We start from the raw sequence: 27,941 nt of genomic DNA on the forward strand, positions 1-27,941 counted from the left end.
TTACCATCAGGTTGAACTAGATGAGTCCTCTAGGCTTCTCACAGCATTTGTATCACTCATCGGGACTTTTCCATTCAGAAGGAAGCCTTTTGTATTGGCATCTGGAGCATTTGTTTTCCAACGGGTGTTGGAAAATGTTCTCCAGGGTATCAAAGGAGTTGTGACCTTCCAGAACGACATTCTGGTGGCAGGGTAAGACCTTGACAGCCATGATAAACTTATGCATGTGGTGTTAAAGAGATTACAGAAATTTGCTGTGATAGCCAATGTAACAAAATGTGAATTTGCTAAAAGCCCCATAGATTTTATTGTCCATGTTACTTCCAGAAAAGGGGTAGAGCCTAGCCCCGGGTTAGTGAAAGCTATTACAAAAGCCCCTACGCCAAGAAACAAGGAACAGGTGGCATCTTTTTTTTAGGTATATGTGAGTTGTATGCCAAATTTATGAAAAAAATCTCTCTGCAAACATTGAGCATTTGAGGGAACTTCTCAAGAAAAAGAAAATATTTGATTGGAATGACACATGCCAGTGTGAATTTCTGGCACTTGAAAATGATATTATATTTGCTAGTATGTTGGCACTATTTGATCCTGTGAGGGAGTGTATCATCACTGTTGATACAAAGAACAATGGACTGGGTGCCACTCTTGTTAAAAAAAAAAGAGGGTGATGGACTGACTGTGGGTTTTATGTCCAGTTCATTAAGAGAGAATGGAAAGGTATTTTCTGTTATAGAGAAACAATTGATGGCCTGTTTCTGTACATTTTAAATGTTTAATTTGGGATAGGAGATTTACCCTTAAAACAGATCACAAGCCATTGTTGAAGATCATTGGGGGAACTGTTATCAAAGACCATACCCCTAGGTTGGGCAGGCTGAGTTCAAAACTTTGCAAAGTAATTTTTACATTGAATACATCCTCTGGGGGTAAGAGCACTCAAGCAGAATGTTAGATCTGGGGGTCTCTTGTTGGCAGAGGTAGGTACCACTGCCCAAATAGGGACCCTTGCTTCTAGTCAGGGTAAGGAGGAAATGCTCTGAGGTAACCCCTGCTCACCCTCTAGGAAGCATGGCACGAGCAGTCACGGCTAATCAGAAGGCAATGTGTAACGTATTTGTACCAACACTCACAGTAACACAGTGAAAACACCACAAACTGACTCCACAACAGTTTAGAAAAGGTATTTAATCTAAACACAGTTCAAGAATATGGTTGCAAAATAGTACTTAAGGTTGCGATAAAAATAATCCACAGTTGCGTGAAAAGTTCACAGTTGCGTCACGCTTTAGTCGACAGTACCTTTAGTTGCGACAAAGTTCCAAAAGCAGAAGCTGGTGCGGTGGAAAACAAGCTATGCATTGCTCCTGAGACCTTGGGGAGGCGTTTGCGACATCCCCGCTGCAGCAGCGGGCGTGTTGCAAGGAATCCGGTCTGTATGAGGAGGAAGGCCACTTGTATAGATTCCGGTGCATAGGTTCTATAGGAAGTTTGTTCTCGCAAAGGCACGATGCAACGATCTCGTAGGGGCTGCGACGATCTCCGGGGAGACGATGCGCGATCCAGTGGTGATCCTCTCTCTCGCAGCTCCTCGATGCGATGATCTGCGACGATGTTCGCAGCAGCGTGATGCGGTCCGCAAGCAAGCGGTGCGGCGATCTCTCCCGGCGATGACAGGCTCCTCGACGACCCTCGCAGCAATGTTAGTCTTCCCACACCGGTCTGGTGCGTCCCGCAAACGAAGGATGCGACGGCTCTGGCAGTGGCAACAGGCGCTGCGACGATCTCGGCCTTCGTAGCGGTGGGAATTTCCTCGCACTGTCGGGGATGCGCTCCGCAGTGAGCAATGCGATAACTTTTCTGTAGCAAAGTCTTTAAATCTTGGTTTCCAGCTTCCCAGCACAGGTACAACTTCCAGATGCACCACACATGAGCCACGCACTCTAGGAAGGACAGAACCCTCTCAGTAGAGCTCAAGGGAAGCTGGAGGTGAAGTCCTTTTGTTCCTGGGACTTCAAAACAGGGAGCCAGCTCTTCTCAGGCCCTTGGAGATTCCTTCAAGCAAGGGGACACAGCACAAAGCAAAGTCCTTCCCTTCTCCTTGGCAGCAAAGCAACAGCAGGGCAATCCAGCAGAGCAACAGCTGGACAATCTTCCTTCTTCAATTTCAGCTTTCTCCTTGGCAGAGGTTCCTTCTTGATTCCAGGATGATCTAATTTTCTGTTGTCAGGGGTTCTGTACTTATACCCCTAAAAGTCTTTGTTCTATTTGTGCAAGTGGGCAAAGAGCCCGGTCTGAACCAGTTCTGGGTGTTCCTTGAGCACTTTGTTTTTCTGGCTTCTCCTTTCCTTTCAGGTTGAGGGGCAGGGTCATCAGCAGCCCAGTAGGAGGTGGAGCCAGCATTGTGGAAGGCAGGCACAGCCTAATTCAGGCCCAGGTGCTAACTCCTCCCACCACTCAAGTTGCAAATGCAGTCATTCAGCCTAGGGCTGACTCAGCCAGCATCCTGGGGAATCCCCAGTCCCTGTCACTCTCAAGCCAGACAGTCAATACACAAACAGGCCAAAGCACACAGAAAGGTCAGACATGAGAACAGCAACTTTCTAAAAGTGCTGTTCTCAAACACAGGATTTAAAAACAACCTTTCCTACAAGATGTGTTATTAAATTCTGAGTTCAGGAATACCAGACTTTTATGTCCTATCTTGTTCCTATGGGAAGATCTGCTGGTAGCCACTGTAGCCAGCATCCCCCATGATAGCCTATGGAGCAAGATAGCCTTACAATAGTGAAAAACGAAAATGGCTGTAATTCACTACCATAGCATGTCACCTGCACCAGTACATGCTCTACCTTTCACATACACTGCACCCTGCCCAGGGGGGTGCCTTGGGCCTACCATAGGGGTGACCAATGTGCACAAAAAGGGAAGGGTTAGGCCTGGTCAGTGGGGACACTGACCAGGAGGACATGGCAGTTCACAGACTGCACGCAGGCACTGCGGTGGCAGGACTGAGACACCATTTTAGGGCTACTCATGTGGGTGGCACAATCATTGCTGCAGGCCCTTTAGTAGCATTTGTCATCACCAGCCCTGGCACACCCAGTGCACTTTACTTGGGACTTCATGGTGATACAAATATGCCAATCATGTATATCCAATCACAATAACAATTTACACAGGGAGCAATTACACTCTGGCGCTGATCAGCAGTGGAAGATTGTCCAAAGCATCTAAACCAGCAAAAACGAAATCCAGCACAGCATCAACAATACAGGAGGTAGAGGCCAAAAAGGCAGGGGAAACCATGCCAAAGATGCCAGGTCTAACACAGAATATTTATCATGCTCTCCGGTTAGCGGTGAGGAATGTTCGGAAAACTGGGAGGAGGAGAATGAAGAGTGCTTGATAGCCATGATTAATGTATGCCACGACAGTGCATTTATAGAGGATGAGTGGAACACTGAAATGGTGCAGGACGAAGATCTGAAGAGCGTGAAGAAGTATTTTAGGGAGGGCTTGCCCAAGGAGAAGGTGAGGATACAGGGATATTTCAAAATGGCAGATGAGTTGTCGGTAGAAAAAAATGGAACGTTGGTGCATGGTGACAAATTTTTCCTCCCAGTGGTCTAAGGGAAAAGATACATTTGAGAGGGCATAAAATCCACCTGGGGCAGAGTATTACTAAAAGTAGATTGGGGATAGTTATTGGATGTCAGGAATGGACACAGAAATCATTACGAATGTAGGATCATGTGTTATATGTGCCACAAGTGACAAAGCACTGAAAACAGAATCTGTGCTGTTGCAGCAGCGCAGACTTCCAGAAGGGCCATGGTCAAAACTGGTTACAGATTTTATTGGTCCTTTTATCATTCTACTATGGAAATGTAGGTTTGCCATTGTAGAGGTAGATTACTACAGTAAGTGGTGGGAAGTGGTAATTATGGAGGAACCCAATACTGTTGCAGTCATCAAGCTTTTAAAGAACTAGTTTTTAATGGAAGGTTGTCCGAAGAAAATTGTCTCGGACAATGGTGTGCAGTTTGTCTCGAGCGAGATGAGGGTGTTTTTGGGGAAAAATGTGATAAATCACAAATGCTTAGCCTTGTATCATGCCCAGGCACACGTACCCATAGAAATACAATATTGAGTTGTTGGAGGCGGTGGCGAGCACACTGTGGTCCCATCGGTCAAGTCTTAATGCTGTAACTGGTTTGTGTCCTTTTTAACTCATGAGGGGAAGAGTACCAGCGTCAAAGTTGTGTCCTGCATGGTTGAGAGAACTGTATTCAAATCAGATCAGTGGACATGATCCCAAATCCCCAGAGTGAAAGTTTTTTAAACACAAAATGAAGGAAGGGTATGATGCCAGACACAGGGTTAAAGAAGGTAGTAAGGAAATTAAGGTTGGTGAGTGGGTGCATGTGATGGATCCCACTTGTGTGGCCAAGGGGAAGTCCATGTTCAGTTCTACAGTCAGGTTTGATGCTCGATCCAGGAATGTGGTGAGCGCAAAAGAACAAGAATGGTGGAACATAAGTTGAATGGTGAAAATGAAGCTGGGAGACGGATGTTATGGGGTTGTGGGTGGTGGTTCATCTTCCTCTGGCAGGGCAGGTGACAACCATCCTGGTTCATCATCTGGCTGGTTAGGTCTTAAACTAAATTCTCACAGGCCTAACACAAGAGAGATAAAGGTTGATTACCCAGCAGTATGTAAGAAAAAATGGGTAGTGTCTAGACCATCTAGATTTTGTGATGTATAGGTAATTCATACATGTAGTGTATCAGTTCATCGCCACATGAAGAAATATTCTAAATATACTTTCCTTGCATCTCATTATGTTTTTCTTCTATGTATTTATTTTATTGTTTAGGGTTATGTATTTTGTTATGTACATAAAGGTAGGAGATGTTAAGGTGATGTGGTCTTTGCACTACATTATACATTCTGGATTCCTGTGCTTAGGACTGAGCAATGTAGGTGAGTGGTTACCTGTTGGAATTTTTATCTTTGGAGTTGTTGCCTTAAACTGTAGAGACTGTGGCCAGTAAACCTACACCCTTGATTCAACACTTTGAATGGTGTTGAGTTACACTGCTACAAAAAAGCTACAAGAACATTGGTATTTTGTCACTGCGCTTGTTTGTATCCTTTTGAATCGAGATTTTTGCCCTAGCTGGATGATGTTTTCTTGTGGTCCTTCATCTTTATATATATTGTAGTTCTAGTTATGAACACATTTCCATAGGAAGTCCTTTTTTTGTGTTGCTAATAACTTTGGTGCCATTTGACGATTCTCCACAAAACGTTCCAAAATGTGATACATTTTGCCTAGTTTGCATACGGAAAGTTTCGGGGAAATCCATCAAATGGGTCTCAATAAAAAGGGGGGTCCCAAAAAGCGTTTTTACCATTCATTTTTCCATAGGAACTTTAAACACAGTACAGCCCAAACTGCTGAACAAATGTACACCAAATTGGGCAGAAAACTAGATTTTGGTCCAGAAAAAATGCTCTTTGTGAATTAGTATAACTCCGTTCAGTATTTCAGTAGCACCTCAGTATCCAGTCTTGTCACCTCACTTGCCACTTTACATTAATTATAACTCACACCTTCTCCATGCACTGTGTTCCCACACATTATGTCATTTAAGATGTTACATGTGTTGAAATGAATGCTATGATTTCACATGGCATGTGATATCATATGGAAGCGTATAACCAATGCATGGAGAAGGTGTGAGTGATAGTTAATGTAATGTGGTGAGTGAGGTGACAACCCTGGATACGGAGGTGCGCAACTTATAATAATGTCAAGGGGGTGCATAAATTATACATTTAAGTTATAACTATACTTTTAGAATTCCTAATGTGTGTCTAGTTTAAGTTGGGTTTGTATACAAAAAATAAATAACATTTTCCTAACTATAACTTATCCCTAACCATTGTTTTTTTAATTGAATTTCAATGGTTTATATTTAATAACAATGTGCTTCAAATCGTAGTGTTGAGTGTCATTTATTAGTATGTCATCAACTTAAGTGTCGTATAGTACAATGGAGGAGAGTGTCATATAGTGTAGTGTGGTAGAGTGTAGTATTGTAGAGTGGTATACAGTGCAGTGGAGTAGAATGCCTTGGAGTAGCATACAGTGGAGGAAAGTCCGATGCAGGGTAATGGCATGGTGTGTTGTATAGTGGAGTAGCATAGAGTGGAGCTGTGTGTTGTACAGTGGAATGGTATGTTGTACAGAGGAGCAGGGTGTCATACTGTCATAGAGTAGAGTACAGTGTTGTAAAAAGGATTGCCATAGAGTAGAGAAGGGTGCAGTAGAGTGTCATTCAGTGGAGTATCATCAAGAGTAGTGTTGTAGAGTATGCTAGAGGAGAGTGTTGTAAAGTGCAATGGCGTAACATATGGTGGAGCCGCATGTCATAGAGAGTAGTAGAGTGCCTTCTCATCGAATGTTATACAGTATACTTCACTGGCGTACAGTGGACTGTAGTAGAGGGCAATGGTATACAATGGAATACCATAGAGTGGAGTGGTGTACATTGGAATCCGTAATCCGTAATTTTGCACTAGGAGAACTCTAAGCTGTACGATCTTTTGGCGCCTTGATGCCCTTGGGCTAAGTTGCGCGTTACAAGTCTCCCCTCATTCATTCATTCATTCAATAGCGTATTGTGCAATTGTGTATATCGGAGTGGGGTAAAGTGGAATAAAATACAGTGGAGTGGTGTAGAGTAGAGTGCTGTCCAATGGAATAGCGTAGTGTAGAGTTGTGTACAAAGGGGTATCCTACACAGGAGTGGCATAGAGTGAAGAACCATCCATTGGACTGGTATACACTGGAATAGCGAACAGTGGAGTGTCATTGACTCAAGTGGCATACATTGGAATAGCGTAATCTGGAATAGGGTGTAATGGTGTCCAATGCAATAGCATACAATGAAGTGGCGTAGATTAAAGTGTCATACACTGCAATGCCGTAAACTGCAGTGGCATACAGTGGAGTAGCGTCCTGGCGAGTGGCATGCAGAGGAATGGCATACAGTGGGCTGTGATACTCTGGAGAGGCATGCAGTAGAATCCCATAGATTGAAGTGGCTGTGGAGTAGGCATATAGTGGAATGATGAATGCTGGAGTAGAGTACAGTGGAAGTGTAGACTGGGGTGGTGGACTGTGGAGTGGGGTAGGGTGGCATATCATATATTGGAGTGGCATAGAGTGGAGTGGCATACAGTGTAATAATGCCTCTTAAGTAATCTCTCTTAAGTATTGTGTTGGCCATGCAACACTATGCGTGACGCAAGGGTAACGGAATATAATAATAAGTATGAGTTATAGTGAACTATTGTGCTATGGTATACTGCAGTACTTTTGAGGTATAACATGGTGCATGGCGATGGAAAGGAATTACCTAATTTTTCTCTAACCCGGGCAGTATTTTAAGTTAGGGCCTTATATATAGGTAACTTGAAGGTTTTCTTCTTTTTCCCTACTTATTACCACTTTATTAAAGTGTTACTAGGTATAGAAATAATTTGTATTTCTTTATATATCATTTTATAATGTCTATGGTGTAGTGCGCTAGTAGTTATCAAGTACCTGTATGTCTTTTAATCAATTTACCTTTTTTTCTTTCATTTTTATAATTTGTGCAGTATATTAGAGCAAATTGGACACTACGCAGTAATTCTTTTTATTCTTTTTTATTTTTTTTTAAATATGTACAAACTAGAAAATACACTACAGTACACTATATGAGTACACTATATTAGTAAAGTATATTGTATTACAGTGTTTTGTTTACAGTGTTTTTTACATTTTTAAACATATATATATATATATATATATATATTACCTACTGGCGATAGCCAGTAGGTATATATAGTTAGGATTTTTTTCCTATGGGACTTTTGAAAATTCTATGTCTAATAACTTTGGCGTTTGTGGACGGAATCGGCTGAAATTTTCAGGAAAATGGCACATTTTGTTTCTGAGCAGCTCCTGAAAATTTGGGGGGGGTTCGTCAAGGGGGGGCCGAGAAAAAAGGGGGGTCCCAAAACGCGTTTTTCCCATGTTAATTTCCATAGGGCGGTTGGACTCACTTTTAGCCCGAACGGCTGAATGGATTTCCACGAAACTTGGCAAAATTGTAGGGACTGTTAGCCCGATGTGCCTTTGCTAGGTCTCAATATATGTGCTTCAGTGGATTTTGAGAAATTAACGTTTAAATCAAGATATATATCTGTAACAGCGCTCCGGGCAGCGCTCCGGTTCGCGAACTTTTCGCGTATCGGAACTTTGCAAAGCGAAGCTGATTGGCTCTCCGGTGTCTGTCAACATTCTAAACAGTCCGGTGCGGCCGCCATCTTGTCTCTCGGTAGGATCGAGAGACAAGAGGAGGCCAAAACAAAGGGGGAAATGAAGGAAAGGGGGCAAGGTAGACCCCTCCTGACCCCCTGGGATTGATGAGGGGGATATTATAGAGCCACGCCGGGCCCAAAAAAAAAAAAAAAAAAATCCGATTTTTTCGCCGTAGAGACGCGTCTTGGTTCGCGAACCGGGCAGCTAACCGGGCAGCTAACCGGGAAGCTAACCGTCAGTGTAACCAAAAAAAAAAAAAAAATCCGATTTTTTCGCCGTAGAGACGCGTCTTGGTTCGCGAACCGGGCAGCTAACCGGGCAGCTAACCGGGAAGCTAACCGGCAGTGTAACCCAAAAAAAAAAATCCGATTTTTTCGCCGTAGAGACGCGTCTTGGTACGCGAACCGGGCAGCTAACCGGGCAGCTAACCGGGAAGCTAACCGGCAGTGTAACGGGAGTCTGAGGAGTAGCTGATTGGCTGTCAATATTGTAAACAGTCCGGAGCGGCCGCCATCTTGTCTCTCGGTAGGATCGAGAGACAAGAGGAGGCCAAAACAAAGGGGGAAATGAAGGAAAGAGGGCAAGGTAGACCCCTTCTGACCCCCTAGGATTTATGAGGGGGATATTATAAAACCACGTGGGGCCAAAAAAAAACAAACAAAAAAATCCGATTTTTTCGCCGTAGAGACGCGTCTTGGTACGCGAACTGGGCAGCTAACCGGGCAGCTACCGGGAAGCTACCGGGAAGCTAATCGGCAGTGTAACGGGAGTCTGAGGAGAAGCTGATTGGCTGTTATCATTGTAAACAGTCTGGAGCGGCCGCCATCTTGTCTCTCTGTGGGATCGAGAGACAAGAGGTGGAAAAAAAAAGGTGTAAATGAATGAAAGGGGTAAGGCAGACCCCTCCTGAACCCCTAGGATTGATGAGGGGGCTATTAAAGTTCCCTGGGGGGTGAAAAAAAAAAATTTGCGATTTTCGCGGTAAAGGTGCTTCCTGGTACGTTAACCGGGCAGCTAACCGGCAGCGTAACGGGAGTCCGACATATTGTGTTTTTTGAACGTTTGTGATATGTGCACGTGTGGATTTTGTCTAATTAAGGTTAAAAAATATATATATATCTTTAAGCGTGTTCTGGCGCGCTTACGTTTTGGGTTTGGTTTGCGCTGCAGAGACGATACGTCACGGTTATGCGATGCATCATGAGGCGTCTCACGGGCTACGTGATACGTCACTTAATAAAGAATATATTTTACAGCTATAGATATTAGCTTTTAAAAAACCAATGAAATTCACAGAAAAAACCATAGGTTATAGACCATATATAGTTAGGAATTTGCATTTACAAAACCTTGAAAATTCACTGAAAAAACCATAGGTTATAGACCATATATAGTTAGGGATTAGCATTTAAAAAACCTTATTTTATTTGCACAAAACCATTGAAATTCCATATATAGTTAGTTGCACTAACTATATATCGCGGACCCGCAATCCACTGCTAATGATGTCACATATTACATCATTCATGACATGGTCAGTGACATCACTGATGACATCACTGATGACATCTCAAATGACATCACTGATGACATCACTGATGACAACACCCAGTGACTGTATGTTTCTGTAAAGTTAAAATATGTCTTACATATTGAAGAATGAGTGGATGTATAAGTGTCTGGATGAAGGATTTAGTAGGTGCATGACTGACTGTATGAGAGAATGATTAAATGTGTCTCACTGAGTGCATGGGTTAGTGATTAAAGTGTCTTAATTTGGCAATCAATATTTATGTTCTTCTGTAAACTGCTGCATGTTTAAATCAGTAGCTATATCAGTAACTATATGGGTTATTGAATGGTTGCCCAAGTATTTGTATGGGAGACTGAGTGTGTGTGTGGGTGGCTGGGAGGTGTATAACTCTGTGCATAGATGTGTGAGCGGTTGATTCCCTAGGTGTATGGGTTCAAAAGTGCATGTAGAAACAGCTGTATGGACAGTTGACTGTGTGCATGAGTATATTGGTGAGTGAATGGATATCTCAGTTCTACATGTCAAAGTAAGTACATATGTAAAGCACACTCCATGTGAGAGTTGACATATATAAATAACTGAACATAAGAGTCAGTGAATGTGAGAGTGGCTGTATGAATCATTGTGAACTTGTATCAAGGATTGTATAAGAGAGTAAATATGTGTTAGTATATGTTTGAATAAGTAAGGTGTGTATAACTGTATAGTTAAGGAAATGGAGATGTGATTGATTCTTTGCATGACTGAATAGGTGTGTGAGTAACTCCATGGATGTGTGACAGTCTGTGAGTGCCTGTTTACACTGAGTGTATCAAAGGTTATATTAGAGTCTGAAGATGTATTATCACATAAATGATATCATCAGTGATGTAATCAGTAATGTCAAATGAGATGTCAGTGATGTCATCAGTGATGTCATTTGAGATGTCATCAGTGATGTCATTTGAGATGTCATCAGTGATGTCATCAGTGATGTCACTGACCATGTCATGAATGATGTAATATGTGACATCATTAGCAGTGGATTGCGGGTCCGCGATATATAGTTAGTGCAACTAACTATATATGGAATTTCAATGGTTTTGTGCAAATAAAATAAGGTTTTTTAAATGCTAATCCCTAACTATATATGGTCTATAACCTATGGTTTTTTCAGTGAATTTTCAAGGTTTTGTAAATGCAAATTCCTAACTATATATGGTCTATAACCTATGGTTTTTTCTGTGAATATATATATATATATATATATATATATATATATACATATATTTATTATTTTTTATTTATTTATTTATTTTTCCTCGGTAAGATGGTACTCCCAAGGCAGTGCCACTATACTCTGTGATATTTTGTTTGAAAAGTATTACACATTATAATTATTTTCCCTACCTATTACTACTTTAATTAAGTGATAATTGGTAAGAAAAAATAATAAAAATGACTACATACCTGTATTTGATGCTCTAACCCAGAACACAGCCAAATTGCCCAAAAAACAACATGTCTGCCTTTAACTTTTGTAAGCCAATGATATAATGCCTTGCCATCGGCATACACCATGGTAGTTTCGCGGAACTAAAGAAACACACAGATATCCCTATGTTTTGTGTCCTTATAAATTAAAAAATGCTTATCCTACTTACCACTAACCCCAAAAGGATCATCTGCACACCATAATCCTGCCAAATTTCACCCAAATCTGGCAGGCCGTTATTGCGCGACATCCAATACATAAAGTCTATGGAAAATGCATTGGGGACAAAACGCATTTTGGGACCCCCCATTTTTCTTTGCGCCTCTTTGACTAATCGCTGCAAAACATCATTCACCAATGTTGAAGGAAGAATAGGCCTGGCAATTTTCATGGAGATTCGGCAGAAGGGCGCAAAGTTATTAAGAGGCAAAAATATGAGGTGCATCCATTGATGAGGTGGATTTACTTTCTTGGCTATGTGCCAAGTAAGCCGATATGTTACTGAGGCAGACTATATGTGGAAATGTTTCTCTTTTCTGGGTCCATCATGCCTCGCACAATAATTGCATGAAGAATAGAATCAGTGGTGGGGGCAAGGTGTTAGGTCAAAGCTTTCAGTCGCGCAGCCAGAAGAAGCATCCCTTCAGAAACCCAGCATTACCCTTTCCGCAAAGAGGCAGCGGAACAGTAGGTTTGTAAGATGGGAGCCTTACCTATTTACCACAGGACTCCTGCTCAGCTAAATCCTAATGTTTGAACACCTCATGGTTTAATGTACACCAGAGAAAGGTCAAATCATGAATAAAAAGTATAAAATATACCAGGCAAACTTTAGACATTATCAATGTACAGAAGTTGATTTAGAATATACACTCTCGGCCACATGCATCAACCTATTTAGGAAGTGCAAACGGTGCAAATCGGTAAATTCGGCCGTTTGCGATTCCTAAATAAGTTTTTGGGATCCATCATACATTTTTGTGAAATTCGGTATTTTTAGCGATTTCCAAAAATGCGATTGCTTTTAAGGAATCGCAAATTTACGATTCCTTAAAAGCAATGCATGATTGTTTTTCAAATTGCGAATTAGAAATTAGGGGGTGCAAATTACCACGAGATTGAACCTCGTGGTAATTTGCGAAAAGTTAAGAAAATGCTCAAAAATGTATTTTTTAAACTTTCATGTTACAGACACACATGTCCTTAGGACATGTGTGTGTGAAACATGCACTTTAAAATACATTTCAGGGGTGCAGGGGGGGTCCTTTGGACCCCCCTCTGCACCCTTGGAATGCATTAATTGTGAATCGCATTTTCAAATTCGCAATTTGTGAATGCCTTCCCATTGACTCCTATGGGCCTTTTGGCCCATAGGAATCAATGGAATTTGCGAAATCGCAATTAGGAATTCGCATATTATTTGCGATTCGGTAAAAATTGCGATTTTTACCGAATCGCAAATATTATGCGAATAAAATCATGCATCCCATTTTGCGATTCCTTATTTGCGATTCCCTAAAAATCGCAAATAAGGAATCGCAAAACCTTACAATGATGCATGTGGCCATTACTGTTTGGGACGCCTTTGCTTTTTCCTTGTAAACCGATATATTTACCTTTTCCCCACAACTGTAGTATCTCATAGGAAGCATTGTTCAGTCCATTTGTAGATCTAGCCTGATATCTACATAAAAGGTAGATCAGTGTGCACCTAGCTTGGCTTACATAATTGTGTTGCCATCACACCTGCAAAATGAAAATCTATATGTGCATTATAGTAATATTGGTCTAATTAAAGCGCACTTGGACCGTTTAAGAACATGGATGGCTATCTTTTTTAGGCAGTTATTACTGGCCTACAGCAGTGTTTATTGCTTCACTTTGGAAATGTAATCTTTGCTATTATTTCCTGAAGAGAATGTATTACTGGCATACCCTAGTGGGGGAAAGCCGTCTATCAGTCTGCTCAGTCACAATATGTTTGAGTACCATCTTGAAAAGAGAATCTTAAGTGACCAAATACAATTAAAATCGACTAATGCTGCAATAATGTTGGCAGTAAGTGGAAAAGATATCGGTGCAGAAGGCTTGACTAATACTTGACTTGCCTTTTTACCGCCTAAGTAAAAATAAAATAAAAAAAACAAAAGGGATGTCTTCTAAATATACATTCTTAGTTTCAATCCAGCTTTGGAAATGTTGTCTGTCTTTTGTAAGAGGGTGGCACCTATTTTTGGCTTCTAAGGGATTGTACCTGTATTTTGATATTTTTTCTTATGCTACATTTTCAAGATTTGTTCATGTGTTTCACTGTTGTTGAGGCAATACACATAAGTCCAAGGTAGTCGGTGTTACTGTCTGTGACATTGAAAGAATATTGTGCACTGTTGTCAGGGCCAGACTGGCCAGAGCATGCATTGGGCATTTTTCCGGGAGGCTGGAAGGGTAGAGGCCGGTTTTGCAGCAGTAAGGGGCCAGTATTTTGTCACTGGAGACCAGTTTTGCAGCAGGTCAGCCATACCGGCCCTCAAAAACAAAAGCAGCAGCTTGACACTTGCATCCACCCAACCACCCCTGCCCGGGGGGAGGGGGGGAGTAGGGCTGGTCCTACAAAATTGCCAGAGCTGGCCCCAGTCCACCTGAATTTTATTCTTCTTCTTGTACTGATTAAGCTGTATGGTTTGTGCCCAAAGGGAAATGGATCTGCTCAGAAAAACTTTCCACCAAAAGTGAATTGCAAAGGCCCTTTCCTACGCAATGTAAAACATTTCAGAATCTGGTCTTGCTCATTCTTATCCAAAACTTGCATTAAGTTTCCAAAAGCCTTTCTGGTTTCCAATTGGGAGAAAGTGTGCTTGTGTATCTAATCCTAGAGCACATTATCTGATGATAAGACAGGGTGTAACATCCACTGACAGCAGCGGCTCCTGGAGGGAGTGGTGCGGGACGGTGGGGTCGGGCGGCGGAGGGGCAGGGTGGTGGGTAGTAAACTACGGCACACGGCCAAACCGAGGTAAGTACATAAATAAATAAATAAAACAAATTACATTGCGCACGCTGCAACACCAAACGGCGATGCAGCGTGCGCAGTGTAATTCGTTTTATTTATTTATTTGTGTACTTATCTCGGTTCAGTCTTCTGATGTAGTTTACTACCCCCACCCCACCCCACCGCCCCGCGGCACGCCCTCAGGAACCGCTCCTGTCCAATGATGATTCATGATAGGCCAAAGTCTAATAGATGTGAGCGCAAATAGGGTCATTCATGGTGTAAGTTGTACGATTGTGTGTTTTTGTGCTACATAGAGATGTAGGAGTATGGTAAAGGTCTGTTGTGTGAAATGTTGTGTTGTAGAAAGTGAGTGACAGTAGTGTGGTCAGTTGTAGTAATGTGTTGATGATGAGAGATGTTGTAGTGAGATGTGAATGACTTCACTTGGTTTGATGAGGGGTTTTGTGAAGGAGATGTTTATGGTATAGTTTAGTGTCATGTCTTGAAGTGTTGCCTGACGGTGGGTTGTCATGGAAAGCCTGTGTGGTGTTGGGTATGATAGGTTAAGAGTGAGTAGCATGTTGTACTAAATTGTAGCATTGTGCTTTTCTACCCTTTTGTGATGCCCTGAAGTACTTTCCAGTTGGTCAAGTAAGTACCTATGCTGTAGAGCATGGTTGTCGAGGGGTGTTGGATGAAGTGCCATTTTTTTGCAATATGTCATAGTGAGATCTTTATAGTATCAAGTGATGGGTAACTGTCATTCATATGGCTTGAAATCTATAAGTTACGTGAGACATGATTTTAGTATCAAGCAAGTCTTTGTTTTTGTTTTCACAATTCCAATTGGCTTTCATCGATCCATAATATAAAACGAATGGCTACGATTTTGAACAAATTGACTGGGACCTCTTAGGTATACATATAATTGCTGTTTCCATGGCTCTTTTGGCATTGTAAGGTCGGCAAGGTAGCTAAGTATGATAAACTCTTGCTGATGACTCGTGTGTGGTAATACAGGTTAGTAATTCGAACCCTAAAGGGCCAACACAACCTTTTTGAGTTCTGGTATTTTGAGTAGCATTAAATTGGTAATTGGTTACACCTGCTATCCTAAGCTCTCATAAATGGCACTACCACAGTATTAAGCGCTTTATTAAAACAAGTAATTATAATGGCAAGCGTGTGGCACTTCATATTCCCAGTTGAGTAACTGAAGCAGTGAGGCAGCCAATGGTATAAGGTCACATTTAGTGTCAAACATCTGAATCTGGGTTTAAATTCACTAATGCTGACTCCTTCCCAAACCCCTTCATCAGTACTAATCTGTTAATGCCTACTGATGTATCCAGTTAGTTGTGCAGCTCCTAGTTTTTTACCTTTTAAATACCTTATAAGTACTTCAACTTTAGAATTCTTAGCTAGTTTCATTTGAGGATGAGATGATTTGAAAATGACATTAAAATATAAATGTAATTTATGGGTTATAAAAATAACTACCCATCTATTACACAAACAGCTGAATTATTGGTTGTAAAAATAACTGCCTATCTATGTCACAATCCATTGAAATACTTCCCCTCCTAATAGTTACATGTTCTCTCCTCACCCATCATTAAGCAACAAAATGTTCAGCGTAATAACTAATTATAAATCTATTAGTGGCCACTTTAAACAACTCTCTTCTATTGACATTAAGCCAGTTGCTTCAGGGATTTTTGGGTGAACTGAAGAGTAGGGAGTCCCTCACACCTGATAATCAAACGCAAAGAAAGGCGCGTGTATAATAAGATTAATTAAAAGTAACATCAACTGCTTGGAACTAATGACCAGGCAAGTAGTTATACCTGCTATTGGTGGAGTCCCATGCTGCTTTTAACTTGTATGATGGAATGTATGCATCAGCTTTCAGGTATGGTTGAAAGGTGCATGGCCCGAGAGTGCCATACATGGCAACAGTATTGTGTCATGCCTAAAGGCCACAGATGAACTATGATCATTTAAGTGCACGGAGATGCTTTTGCTACACATGCTGGTAACAAAGTAATGCATAGCAACACAGAGCAGATAATGCTCTTTGTGCGCGGTTGGCAGCTACATTGGAGGTGGAAGTCCTATATGAAAAGACTCAGATGTCATTAGTGAGGAAAAGGATGTCCCCCAAACACTTTCCCTGAGGATGGCATTGTTTTTGAAGGAGTACCAGAAAGTATCAAATAATGCTGTAAATTGTCAGTATTTAGGCGCTACCATGGATGCAACAATGGCATCTTCTAGGCTTTTGACCTCTGAAATCTTGAAGAGCAGGTGGTCATTTGTCAGGTTTGAAATTGCAGGTAATAACCTTCTCAAGGAAGTCTGCTTTCTTTCTGAAAAGAAGTGATTACTAAGTGTGCTGTGGTCCCATCAAAGGGAAGTAGGGATCTCCAATGCACAAACAAGACCACAGTCTTCTTGGGAGTGAGATCAAAACCAACTGGAAATCACCTGAAACGACAGACTCATTCAATTATAAGAGTTAGCATGAGTCAACAAAACCGTATGGACTGATTAGGGTACTGGACTTGTCAACTCAAGCCCTCCACTATGTACATAGAGATACATGCTAACTAGGATGTGGTGTGCAAGAGAACAATGAGCAAAACCATAGTGAGAAAAGAGAGGTAATTTCATTCTAGATGAATGGAAAATAAATACAGCATTTAGGACTCCTTCTATGGTTGATTGAAACAAATTGAAAACAATATTTTTGGCATGTGTTTCAGCAGCCTGAGCATCAAACAACAGAAGATAATAGCATTGTGTGAGAAGCGCAATTGCTGATGGTTTCTTTCCCCAATCGAGTTATTGGTGAATGGATGGAGGAGACTGTCCTGCAAATATTAGGTAGAGAATCACTTCACAGTACCACATCTAAGAAGTCCACATCAGGTTATGTAGGATTCAACAGAAGAGAAACACGCTTCACTAAATGGGTCTCGGAGTAGCTCAAATAGATGACCATTGATAGGTCTTGCATTGACAGATACTTTGATCCACAGTTGAGGTTCTGCACCATTCTCCTCAGATTGATTTTTTAAAGTGACAAATAAAAGACACTCATTTATTTCTCACGTAGCTAGGCCCTGAGCTGTTTTACAGCATCATGCACATGAACCTGGATCTCAAAGGGTTCAGAGCGGTATTTTGTTCAGATAGCTGTGTCATGGAGATCTCTTCCAATCAGACTACTTTCCCTCATCCGACCTCTCATAATGGTTGATCGTGATATTTTAAAAGGCCCAGGTTTGAGGTAGTTTTGGAATCAAGTTTCAAATCTCTCTTGGATACAGCAGTACCTTCTCTGTTTCTACTGGACTCTTGCAGCCTATTGTTGTATTCAGTATATGGAAGCTGTGCCTTTTCATGTGCATTGCCTGGGATTTAGAACGGCTTCCGGAAAGCCACTACATTTCCGATATATAAAGAGATCATGCAAGATCCATATTTTCTATCTCATCTTACGATTATTGGAAATACATAGGAGATGTCTCTAGGTGACTGTGGCTACCCATACTTTTTCTAGAATTTTTTTTTTTTTACCTGGACTTTTACCTTAGAATGTGGCTGATCTCATAAATGATATGCAGCTTGTACACAGTGAGTGTGGAATAACTGATGCACTTCACTTATGGTACAGTAAAATGATGAACCCCTGATTGAAAGGCTGGCAGAACCCTGTTGTCGATGCTCCATTATTGCACTAATTAATGCCATATTGCGTTAGCTAAGACTAGAAACACATACTGGCTCCATATTACTGAGAAACCACTAAAGTGTTAATGCATGTACCCTTGAGATCAGTTCTCGCTTGTGGCTTGTACTGCGGTGTGACCAAAGAGGGACTTTTCTATGAGCTCATGTGCAACTTCCTGAGTGCTGCAGTACCATCATCTGAAAGTGTGAGTGCATTTATTAATTGATCTGCAATCCTGCATCAAAATATCCTTGATAGGATGAAATCTAAAATTAAAGTGGAGGGGTTATTTGATGTGTGTATTCCACAAGTGCCTAAATAGAGCAATTTTCGCTAATGCTGTAGGTTGGTGCCAGGTGCCTAAGCAGGTGCACTGAGGGAAGAAGTGTATGTGCCTTTGGCTCTTTGTAAATTACTTGTGCTGCACATTTTGTGAGTATTTTTTATATTTTTTTTGTGCTGATACAAAAATAGGAGCCTCAGTGGAAGTGTCTCTGGATCCCCCGCATCTGCAGTCACCTCCCATGGGTTCTACCTATGTAATGGCAGGTGTGTATGTCAGAAAAACTAGGAAAGGGAGAGTTTGAGGATAGCAAATAGAAATACTGTCATCTGTGTTATATCCTTGAAATTCCCCATTGTGAAACATTGATTTATTACCTTTAAATGTATGCTGTTAGATCTTTTGAAAGGAAGTCTGCAACTGATATTTCCATAACTGATGGGAAGATAGAAACGGCCCCCGCATGGCCGCCCAAAGGCCTCCATTACGAGAAGTCTGGAAAATGTACCAGATTTTCACCACCCCTGTAGTGTCTGATACCCGGGTTATCTGGAATTTCATACTTGTGAAAATCCAGCTCATTGTGTGTGGACACTGTCGTCCAGTAAGAAATCAGGAATTACAGAGGAATCAGTAATCCCAGGTCCAGTTCCCCTGATAATTCCTCATTGTGGGCGGGACTTTCACTATGAGTTTTTGGCTGCTATTAGCAGTCGAAAACTCAATGTGAAAGTAAAAAGCTTGTTATTCCGATGGGGCAGGTAATTACTTTTACCAGCCCCATCAGAATTAGGCAACCACTTGTAATGAAGGACTTAATGTGTCAATGAAGGGTGACAGTAACGTAAAGGAGAGTAGCTGTACCAAATGAAGCAGTAGAAGTGGCACCTGAGTTTGAGGTGACTACATCCAATTTAAGGTCATCACCTGCTACCCAGCCAGAAAGCAGTTATAGTACATACTGATACAAGCCTCTGATTCATAATAAGGAGTCAGTGGATAATTACTCTGGGGCTGATTTATTTTTTTAAGCGGTCGGCCCATGATCCCGCCATGGGAACAGAGTAAATTACTCCATCCTCCCGTTGGAGAGGCAACCCACCTAATTTATAAATGACCAACAAGCAGGCAGTCATTTATAAAGGCATTGTCAGGAACTACATCCCAGTTTCCTTTCACCAGATTAGGCTACAGTCTGCCTAATCTACAGTGGATGTTTACCACTTCCTTCGGGTGAAGGTTCCCAAAAGATGTAGGGCGGTACAGGATGGGTATCTGATGGGAAAAATTATTTTTCACCACGAATTACTCCTTGTGGATTTCGTGACTGTATCTTTTTTTTGATCACACAGTTTTTTAGATAGTTCTACCCTATCTAACCCATTGCTATTCCATTAATTAGTTTGCAATACGTTAGGGATGATAGCAATGCATGGTCATTAAATATTCCCTTTTGACCCTTCTTATGTATATATTGTCAGGAACTGCCATCACAGCGGTTCTCGTCAAGGTATTTTACTGTTTGCTACAAGTCTACGCCAGAAGGACGTATCCCTGTATTCTTTTTTACTTTTCAAAAAGAAAATCCTGAAATGGGATTTGTTTTTGTAAAAGAGGAAAAATAATGCTCCCCCTCGCCATGGGAGACTTCACACTTGGCTGGGGAACCATTATAATTGTTTTACTGTTCCTTAGGAACAGTAAGAAATGTCTGCATTTCTGCCCATCTAAATTGGGTGGGCGGACATGTAGTCATTTCTCTGATGACCTTTACTCGCCAGGGCTCTCAGAGAAGTTTGACCACAGTGGAAACAGAACAGTCTCCTTATTGTCCAAACCGGAGGTCCACCCGCATTTCAATTGGGTGGTCAGTCAATTATATTGGCGGTATGTATACTTCGTCGCCGTTGCAACAGAGTACACATATCGCCAATATATATAGATCAGGCTCTTTGTTAGACATTATTGTTTTGAATGTTATTGAGATCCTACTATCCTTTAGATGGATTTGATTGTATGTAATGATTGTATGTAACTAAAGACAAGTAAGCTGATGTTGCACCATCGTGGCTGAGGCTTAGAAGTGACCTAGTCTGTATCACTGTGTGTGATAATCCTTTAGGAGGAGTAATGGATGAGCCATGACGTATTCATACTAGCAACATCTGAACCTATTAATTTAGTAACAAACCTCAAACCCTGCTTGTGTATGCCATATTTGTACCTCTCCAAGGAAAGTTTTTCAACTATATCACCAGAGACAATATTATATTTATTTCTAGATTTTTCTACAGTACTGTGTATCCCTTTTCAGCTACCTTACAGTGTTTCATGTTAACAACGGTAATGCGGGTCCCAGTCATGCAAAGTCTTATCGATGACACACAGTGCCTTGAATCTCAATCGTTACTTAGAAGCCAGTAGAAGGTCTTCAATATTGTTGCGATGTAGGCACAATTGCTCCGGATGGTTATGAATCAGACTGATGCTTTTCGAAAGCTTTTGTGGAGATACTCATGCAAATGGAATTATAGTAAGAGAGGCAGGACCCGGGGCAGACAGAGACATAAAATAGGCATAGACACAAAATAAAAGTAGCCTCAATTAGTGAACAAGATAGCTAAAACTGACCCACATTTGCAAATCAGGCCAGTTTGAACTTGTAAAGACTCACTGCATAGGTGTTTTGCAGATTATGAGAGACTGCATGCATTTGTGTTTGCTGAAGGCACTGCTCATTGTAATACCAGAAGAATCAACAGTAAAAATCCCATTTTGCCATAAAACAGGCTAACAAACTGCTAAAAAAACAAGACCCACCCTGACCTGCCAGAGCAGTCTTTCGGGCACTGCCTGATTGCTATGGGCATGTTCTACCATGGACAGGACTAGTGCAAGGATCAAGGCACTTTCTTAACTTGTTTGTAGCAGTGGGAGAGACCCATGAAGTTGCCAAGGCAATCAACAGAATTTTGGTTTCATTGGTTTAATTGGTTTAATTGGTGTGTAAAGTAGAAATCTTTAACAAACAGATCCTCTAGGGTTTGCACATTGTACCTAGGTGCTGGAAGAGGGCACAAGATGATTTTAGTCTTTTTACCTTTGAGAAAGGACATTTCCTTGAGATTTTGGCAGATTTACTTGAACAGTTCTTAACACACCTTCGTTCTTCCCTCACTCCATCCTTCAGTCCTTCCCTTTTTTCTCTTCCGCCCATCTAAATTGGGTGGGTGGACATGTAGCCAATTCTCCGATGGCCCTTACTCTCCAGGGCCGTCGGAGAAATTTGACCACAGCGGAGACAAAGAAGTCTACACCATGGCCACACTGAAGGTCAAACCACATTTCAATTGGGTGAGCGGGTGGACCTCTTTGTTGGTTTGTTTCTTTTTTCTTTCTTTCTTTGGTTCCAAAACGCTATTGCTCGTGTCCTCTTGGCAGAACACCTCATCTTGTTTCACATTAAACTTAACACCTATCGATACTTTCCACTTTTCCATGTACTTTTTCTTTCTCGACCATGTCCCATAGCACACAAAGAACAAATACAACACAGTCCAAACAATATATAATAAAAATCATAATAACCTGCCCGACAACACAGAAGAGCATCTGCAATCAGGCGTCAGCTCACAGTGTCAGCTTCCCCACTTACAGCAAGCGGCATTTAACATCTTCCCACGTGATCTTGTACTTGATCTTGGCAACCTCCATGCAAAGCATGCACTGTCATGAACCTTTGATGGATGGATACTGTGCCTCGTTTTCATGTGGCAGCAAGCCCCCGACCAATCACACTGAGCAGAGTGGAGCAAACGGACTATGATTAATCAGTTTTGGGCTTTGAGCTATCTCAGTGGTTATTTGGGTGCCAGAGTGTGTTCCGGGACAGCAACACACATCTACATCTGCTTCATAAGGCAGTATTTTCTGTTTTCCAGTTTGTTATACATTGTGTGAAAAAGACGACATGCTTAAATGGATATGGCGCTGTAACAACGTTTCCGTATCTTCACTGTGCATTTGTTTTCTCAACAGGTTTTCCCTGAGTTCCAGACTTTCCTGCAACAGTTCTTGTCAAAGTTACAACCAACTGGAGGCTGAATTGTTTGATCAAAGCGTTAACTGGTAAGAGTTAGTTATGGAGCTTTTTCCATTTTTTTTATATGTAGCAGTGATGTGTAAAATTAGAATAAAACACTGGGTTAAATGGCTGATTAAAATGTGAGTGTGAATTGGAAGGGTATATGATGAATGTCTGAAAATTCTAACTCTTTCATTTCTTAGTCAATCTAAACAAGAACAGTTAATGTCTCCAACTTAATGGCTGTGATATAATTTGCTTAGTAAACTGCAAGATGAAAGATCCAACACACCACAAAGCAAACCATAAATGTCCAGCAAGTTCATATGACACTTGTAAGATTTTAGTTGGTCTTCACTCAACTTCAGGCTGATTACATCTGCTGTCATTCTCTACTTGGAAGACTCAATCCAAAGAGCACATGGCTGAACCAAACAGGTAGAGATAGAAAGAAGCTCTGATATGGAGTGTGTCGGGATTGTGCGAAGATGTTCTCCTCTATTGTCAGATCATGAATGGTATTTGAAACTGCATCCAATCTCGGCTTTCATAATCTATATACTGCAATTTCCCCAGCTCACATGCCTCAGACCTAGTACCCTTGCCCCTTTCATTTGTTGCAAAGCATCTCTTTTTTGGTGCAGTGTTTTAAGAATAACGTGTATTAAAGGCTTGTTGGCATACCCTGTCCGCGACAGATCACATACAACCACTTTTCAGTTCTGCATGTTTAGTCGATGTATGACTGCTAACATCCACTATCAATTATTTGAAATACGGCTTTAAATCTGAATGAAAAAAACATCAAACGCTGTATATTTTGCACTGTTCTTCTTTTCTCTGTTTTGGTCCATTTGCCATCTTTTGGACCCATGTGTCATTTATCCAGTGAAAAATATTAATCCCAGCACACAACTGGTTGAATTAGATGCATGAGATAGTCAAAGTCCAGTATCCCTTATTGTGAATCATGTCAATGAAAAGCTCTCAGGATCACTGGAGCTAGTGAGATCACTTGTCTGGTTCCATGAAGATATGTCTTGGAGCCGGATCATCTCTAACAACAAATACCACAATTGTTTGTGACATCTGGTTGAGGCCAGATTACAAAAAACAGGATCTGCTGAGGAAGAGGGTGGCATATATACTTTGAACAGTACTAGACAGCACACTATGCAATTGATTTAATACTTTGATTACACATAATCACATTTTGTCTTGCGGGAATTTGAGATCCGGCGTGACAAAAAGTGATTAGCTGGGAATCACATTGTTTTGGGCAGTTCGGGTAGTTTAGAGCTCGGGCTCAGGCTGCAGCTACCAACACAAGTTCCTGTTGTTGCCAAATAAGTTAATAGAGGATGTGTTATTCCTCTGTGTCATTTATATGCCAGTCAAGCTGAAACATGACCTTTCTAAACACACTGGACCTCATTGCAAGCTGCTGGGAAATTCTGGAATTGGGCTCAAAACCGTTTGCACCTGATCCCAGTGTTGTCATTTGGACAATAATGTCACCCCCCCCCCCGCAGATGTTTCAACATCCACGTTTTGCCAGGCAACACTTGGCAAAATATGCATGGAGAAGACTGGCCAGAAACAAGGAAAATGTGTACAAGTCATATTAGACAATTTTATGTTATCACTCATAACAAGCAGGGAAACTTCTAATCATGTGTTAATTTTGCCTGGAGGAAAAATCGATAAGGTTCCTCTGGAGCGACATTACCATACAGCATTCCCAGGCTATTTACAAAGGCCATAGTGGGGATGATACTTGAGGTGGCATAGATAGATTGCTATTGGAATTGCACTTGGCCCACCACTGTATTGCACACAGACACCTTCTTCCATTGTGGGCTTCCTTAGTTTCCTTACCTGTAGGAAAAGGTCAATAAAACTTTAGCTAGGTACATTCATGGCCTTTTGTTTCTAGATGTATGTGAACCCACATAACAAACTTCAAAATATCAGACACTGCCCCCACCACAATCATCCCTAGGATATTTTGGGGGTTTCAAATGAGGCAAATGCGATGCCTGAACTTGGCTGCTTGTCAGCCCTTTTACACACCTGGCAGCTGAGGGAAACCGCCCATAAATGAATGCAGAGAGTGGAAAAAAAAATGGTCGAATCGGACCAGCGACCACCAACTTTAAGGATCGTTTTGCCTTCCTATGACCATAACAATAAAAATAAGCATTGACAAAGGCAATAGGTTAGGCCTTAGAAAGTCTGTGATTTTTAAATGTAATTTTGTTTTGTAAACGCAGACAATGAACACTGAGCATGTAAAAATATTAAGAAATAAAAATGACACCATCAAAGGTGATGTCTGTATGGTTGGAAAAAAAACCTAAAAATATCCCATCACAAAAAGTAAATAAATAAAAATAAATAATGTACAGCAGAAATTGATTTACCAGCCTTGACACTTAAGCGAACTACTTTTTTGGTGGATAGCTAGAGTGTACATATCTATTGCCACATGCTGTATTCTGGAGTAGGCGGAAGCAAAATGGTATTGACACTTGAACAAATCAGTGAATGAATAGGGCAACTCTCTTACACACACACTTACTCTCTATATTTATTATGATTATACTGGAAAAGATTAGGCTGGCGTGACAGCTAAAGCTACCTCTATGCCAGACCAAAAATGGGCTGTAGAAAGCTATGTGCTGAGCGGTGGAAGGGGGAATAATTATTTTAAACATGTTTCTTCATGTTTAATACTTCTCATGTGATCTGCTCCTGCTGTTTACCAATCTTGAACTATCACTTGTCTCAACGTTTTTCTCCTGAACTAGATTTTGATAATCACACAAGATCCTCCAAGATTCACTTCCCTTAGCAGTGACCTTCCATGCACAACCAGACTGTTTCATTTTATAAATTCTACATAAGTTGTTATATTATTTAGCAATTAAAAAACTATTTCCGGTATTTGATTTAGTAATTTAGGATTATGAAGGAACGTTATGATTAATATAAACACTCACTGTACATTTGCTTGTAGGCAAATTTTTTCACTGGGATTTTAGTCGCTTACCGCAAGAGGATGCAAACTTGAAAAATATGCAATTTTCAGGTCCTAATTAGCTAAATCTACTTTCCTCTGAACATGTTCCAAAGAGGTCATCAAATGCACTGTCTAAACAGATAGCAGGAGCAGGCGTTCTAAATTCATTTTACAATGTATTCAATTTGCATTGTGACCCCCTGCTTTCAAAAATGCTTACCTTTCGAATCTGTGCATGTTCATCACTTGGTATCACTTTTATTTTAGTTTTCCTACAACAGTCACATTAGAAATGTGCTGTTTTATTCTTACCTTCTTAGTAAAAATCCTTTTATCACACAATGGGTAATTTATATCCATTACTAGCCCTTTCAATTCTTTTCAGTGGTGCTGTCAGTGCCTTTGGCACAGCAGTGATTAATGTGATCTAATAATAACCTGCCATTATATTACCTTAGTAAAACATGTACCAACATCCTATTCAGATCTACCAAATTCATAGCTTCCTATAATATTTTTGTTGAAAGACAGAATTACAATTTCTCAAAGCAGAAGTTTTTTTTTTGGAGCTCTTTAACAAATTTAATGAAATTCGCCCATTTTCCCATTCCCATGGACAATTTGTGTCTGCTTTCAAGGAGAACATTTTATCTTATTTTTCTGCCACCTATATATTTTCATGCAAAAGTTTGACGGGTAAAAGGATGTGCTAAGAGCATGCTCATTGCTTTCTGGTTAAAATCACAATGGATTAAATGCATTCTAATGCTATCATCCCTGCCTCCTCTCTTAAAAAAAATTGACATGACATAAAAAAGTGTGAATTCAATGAGCAGGATGTAATTCTGGAGTTTTCTGTCCTATAACTGTAAGGCCATAAGTGGGTGGAGACAATTTAGTTTCCAAAGTGCAAGCTAAGTGCTCTCATTCGGTCCCTCATTTATGCCTACAGTTACCCATTCATCAAACATGAATGCTTTTTACCTCTTATAAATACGAATAAAAGCACAGGGGACTGTTCTGCAATTTCCCAGAATAGTACTTGTTTTCTAGGAGAAGAAAATAAATAAACTTTCTTCAAATTCAGTTTTATTGTAAATTTTCAGCCAAAACAATTTTTACAACATAATGACATTCAGTAAACCTGTCAACGTCCTAGTCGACCATAAGCTGATAGTGTTTGGACACAGTAAGACACTCATTACAAGTACATCTCTAGGCTGGAAATAACAATCCTGTCTGGCATCTCCACACTAGTCTCTGGCCATCATGAACTGCAGGCCTCGGAATGGGGAATAACCAGAGGGTCCTGATATTACAGTGCCTAACACTGTAGGTTTATCCCAGTTTCAAGGCTTTTTCCACAGATTGTTTCTGCATGCTCTGAGCACAAACATTTGTGGTTTTACCAGTTGTGATTTGAGGCGCCATAAGAATCTGGGCATTTGTTGCGTAAATAACTAGTCGATTTGTAATACAGCTTTTTTGGGATTCTGAATGCGTTGTACATATGTACAATGAATTAGTATTTCTATTATTTTACTTTATTGGTCCTTTTTTGTTATTCCTTTTTGGGTGGCCATTTTTGTAGTACTCAAGCAGGGCCAATACTCAGGCTGATTGTTGGAAATTATAATTGAATTATGTGATATATGTGTCATTTTGGATACATTTAGCGGTGCTTTGTGTTACTTCTGATGACGACCGATCTGAGCCTCGTTCTAGAACCATCCATTAGAAGGTTGGTCTCGTTATGGGCAGTTTTTGGCCTCAGAGGGATTGCTGTATATTCACATGAAGGATTATATCACTGGAAGAGTCAGCGGCAGGGTTCAAATACATGGGACAGAAGCCTTCTCAAATAGAATTCCTATACCGCCATTCTTCCCCTGCCGGTGAGTCTGAACCTGGATATTGTGGTCCACCGACAGTACTTTACAACCAATGGAATACATCCACCATTGCGTAGTCAGCAATAATTTACTACCAAAAGTAACGTCACAGTTAAGGGGATGTTACAGTCATACACTAGACATAATATGAGCAACGGACATTTACAAGAGGACAAAAATGCAAGTGGTGCCCACACAGAAGAGAAACATACAACTTGGCAAGCTTCTGTTTGATACATCGCTCTATTTTATCTCATGGTTTCATATTTAAGAAACACATTCGTGCTCTTAAAGTAATTTGGTCTCCTCGTAGAGTTCCTGCAAAGGTTAGGCATCAGATATTTATTTATTTATTATTTATTTAATGATTGATTTTTAAGTAGCTCAAATTTGACCCATGAGCATCGGAGCGCTTCACAGAGTTAGCACAAGCAGCGTATATTTGAGATACAAAATGGAGTAAAATACAGATACATAGTGACAGAATGTGATGAAGTATGTGAGGAATTGTATAAGCAGTAATTGCATAAGATACATTTGGAG

General features: G+C 40.8%; 1 protein-coding gene across 2 annotated transcripts in view; it reads left to right on the plus strand.

The window, feature by feature from the left end:
* ZNF536 (zinc finger protein 536) overlaps nucleotides 1–27,941 on the plus strand; it is a 1,127,234-nt gene that overhangs the window by 201,687 nt on the left and 897,606 nt on the right. For both annotated transcript variants that reach the window (XM_086947709.1, XM_086947710.1), the window contains exon 2: nucleotides 22,439–22,528. The gene's annotated coding sequence lies outside the window, so the exon portion shown is untranslated. The remainder of the gene's footprint in view (nucleotides 1–22,438; nucleotides 22,529–27,941) is intronic.

The sequence above is a fragment of the Lissotriton vulgaris genome, chromosome 12, assembly GCF_964263255.1.
Source record: "Lissotriton vulgaris chromosome 12, aLisVul1.2, whole genome shotgun sequence".
Taxonomy (NCBI): Eukaryota; Metazoa; Chordata; class Amphibia; order Caudata; family Salamandridae; genus Lissotriton; species Lissotriton vulgaris.